Source organism: Grammomys surdaster, unplaced genomic scaffold, assembly GCF_004785775.1.
Source record: "Grammomys surdaster isolate TR1022 unplaced genomic scaffold, NIH_TR_1.0 135, whole genome shotgun sequence".
NCBI classification, from domain to species: domain Eukaryota; kingdom Metazoa; phylum Chordata; class Mammalia; order Rodentia; family Muridae; genus Grammomys; species Grammomys surdaster.
Genome location: NW_021604593.1, coordinates 450,835 through 454,047, shown reverse-complemented (window position 1 = coordinate 454,047; position 3,213 = coordinate 450,835). Strand labels below are relative to the sequence as shown.

Below are 3,213 nucleotides of genomic sequence, written 5' to 3'. Positions count from 1 at the left end.
TTCTTCTTCTTCTTCTTCTTCTTCTTCTTCTTCTTCTTCTTCTTCTTTTCTTCTCCTTCTCCTTCTCCTCCTTCTTCTTCTTCTTACCATATGGCTATGATTTTAAAAAATGCAGACCTTGGAGCACGTTGCCCATGTCTGATATTCAACCAAATTTTTCTTATGGCTCACCAGGAACCCAGACAGACAGCAGAGTAGAGCGTGGCGCACAGAGCCACTGAGGTCACAGGCCTCACAGAAGCACCTTCCTCAAAAGCACCCCAGTCTGAGGCGTGATTTTAGGATAAGGCAGAACAATGTTAATACGACACATACACATTTATCAAATGTTTACCAAAAGATTTTACAGTTTCCACACATACTCTGAATCTGAAAACAAATCTAGAATCTTTATTACTTTTCTTTAAACAATTGCCAGGACCAGAATCAAAGATAAATAGAAGGCAGTTTTGCTTGGTTTTGTTATCAGATTTGGGGATTTGTTTTCTTGTGGGAATATTTGTCCTTTTTTCATTTTTCTTTTCTTTCTTTTTCTTTCTTCCTTTTTTTTTACAAATACAAATAAAACATGAATAACTCTATCTCAAAAAAATCTAACAGTTCATCAAAAGCCTTTAGCTGTGTTCTAGACATTGACAGGCTACGTCACAATTTAAAATCCAATGGTAAAAATGGAGGTTTAGAATTATTTGGTAATTATGTATCAAAAGAACAAAGTTCTGGAAACACCTTTTATTCAGTTAGCCACACCAGCAGGGACCCAGTGGCAGTTGCCAAAAGGCAATATTTCCACACCAGAAAGGAGTCATGACTTGATTTTTCCTGCTTCCAAAATGTTTATTAATCCTGTGTCTCCCAACTAATGAAAGATCCATTGTTAGTGAAACCGAGACATGCTCCTATGGGGAATGGCCGTGAGACTCCAGTCTGTGTGTGCAGCGTGAGCAGGAAGGTCAGTCTTTCTTCTTCTTCTCCTTCTCCTTCTCCTCCTCCTCCTCCTCCTCCTCCTCCTCCTCCTCCTCCTCCTCCTCCTCCTCCTCCTTCTTCACAAATCTATTCCTCCTAAAGTATCATTCCGGAAAACTGGGAATGAAGGGCTAAAGGGTCAAGGGAAGAAAGGGGGTTGGGGAGCACATACCAATGAACACAAGCGAAATTAAAACTGTACAAACTCAAGCAGTTTATAATACACCGAGACACCAAGGCTGGTTGAAGGAATTCACCATTCTGCAGGAGCTGGGGCGATCTGATCCAAGCAATTCACTGCCTTGGAGTTGTAATCCCCCTGCCCACGCCAAAGCCTGGTTTCTGCACCATGCCTCCACGGGGAGGGCCTCTCATCCCACCACTTGGCCCACCACGGGGGGCCTCCAGGTCCCCGAAGGCAGTTATCCCTACAGTCGCCTTCCCTGGCAGCTCGAGTCTTCTCTTCCAAATTCAGGCGAACCGCACCTCGGAACATAATGGGCCTATTATTAAGGACCTTCTGAACAGGTTCTTAACCATCAAACAACAAAAACGAAGTTGGGTAACTTCCCACCATTGTTGATGCGCAGTTCCACCACATTCCCATAATTTTGGGAAAAATCCTCCAATTCCAACTTGTCAACCTCATGTGGCAGGTTCCCAGTGAAGAGCTGGTGACTGTCAGGGTGCCTTACGAGGTTCCACATCTCCTGGTTCACCGACCTCGCGGATTGGTCGAGGTCCTCTCTGAGGAGGGATACTGATCCCCTGCTCTCGAACTCTCTGATCTTTCTGAGGCCTTTGTGGTGGAATCACAAAAAGTCAGGCTTACATTCTGGACGGGACTGTGCCGCTGGCACTTTGACCACATGAGGTGGTGTCCTTGTCACTGGAACAGCCCCACTGGGAGGAAGGTTCTTACTAGTCACAGATGCCCAAGAAAATGTCCTCAAGTCCTCCCGTGCCTGGGCCACGTCTGCCGGGGCCGGGAAGTGCTCTTCTGCACATCTTCAGGAGCAGCTTCTTTCAATGCAGGCTCAGGCTTGTCCTCTTGAATGTCAGGTACAGGTTCCAGCTCCAGCTCCGGCTGTGGCTCCCGCTGTGGCTCCGGCTCTGGTTCCGGTTCCACAACAGGTTCCTCTAAATGCTCCTCCAAGTCATCACTGACAGTCTGATCATAGAAAGTTCTAGAATCATTGGGCACCACCTCTGGTGTCTGCTGTCTTTCTTCAGGTTCCTCTACTTCTTCCTCGGATTCACCCTCTTGAGGTTCTGTGACAAAGCCACCGAAGACCTCATCTTGGTATCTGAAGATGTCATCGTGAACATAGAATTTGTTGGCAACGGAGCCTTCAGGAGCAAGGACAAAAGTCTGCATGAACCTCCGCAGAGCCAGGTTGTTGTCGGCCCCATCACTTGGACCACCACCCCATCATTCAGAGTTGCGTGAGCATCCACGTGGCAGATCTTGGTGTGGCAGTTGGTGAAGTTTTGTGACATCACTTTCCTGAGGATTTCCTTCTGCCTGTAAACTGCATCTTCTGGCTTCCCATTGGAATCCAAGCCCCCGTGGGCATAGGAGGAGTTCTTTCCATAAAATCAGTGCAGCATGTCCAGGGCCTGGTTCAGCTGGGTGTAGTACTGTCGCACAAACTCCTGCCCGACCAGCAGGGGACTAGGCTTCTCCATAATCATCGCTTTGGTTGATTCAACCTGAGCAGCTGAGCAGGAAGACAGGGCTGCAGTATGGAGGACGTGGCGGTGTCCATGATCTATTTTCTACTTCTGATGGCCTGTTGTAATTGCATGAATAATGAAGTTAATTATGAATTATCAGGTGCAAATTCAGTAGTCTCTATATGCAAAACAATTCTTTATTCATATAAAGAATCAGTAATTATGTTAAGAGACTCAGGGTAATCCAATAATACTATAAGGATTGCATACAATTCTGATTTTTGAACTGATGTATACGGACTTTTGGTAACCTTGCTTATTTTATCTGACTACCATCCCTATCTTCTTTGCATCTGTATAAAATGCTGGCTAATTAGTTCTTTTTATAGACTGTATACATTTGCTTTTTGGATATTGCTATTAATTTCATCCAAGTAGTTACTACAAGCTTGTTGCCAATATTCATTGGTCACCCACAGTGACATAATCTCATCATTTGTAAGAGGCACTACAATTTCAGCTGGATCTGTTCCTCCTGACAATTGAAGTAATCTTAATCTGCGTTTTGTA

The 3,213-nt window shown here is 45.2% G+C and overlaps 1 pseudogene; it reads right to left on the bottom strand.

The window, feature by feature from the left end:
• Window positions 1–1,260: 1,260 nt before the first annotated feature.
• LOC114617271 lies at window positions 1,261–2,661 on the bottom strand (annotated as a pseudogene).
• Between the last annotated feature and the right edge of the window lie 552 nt (window positions 2,662–3,213).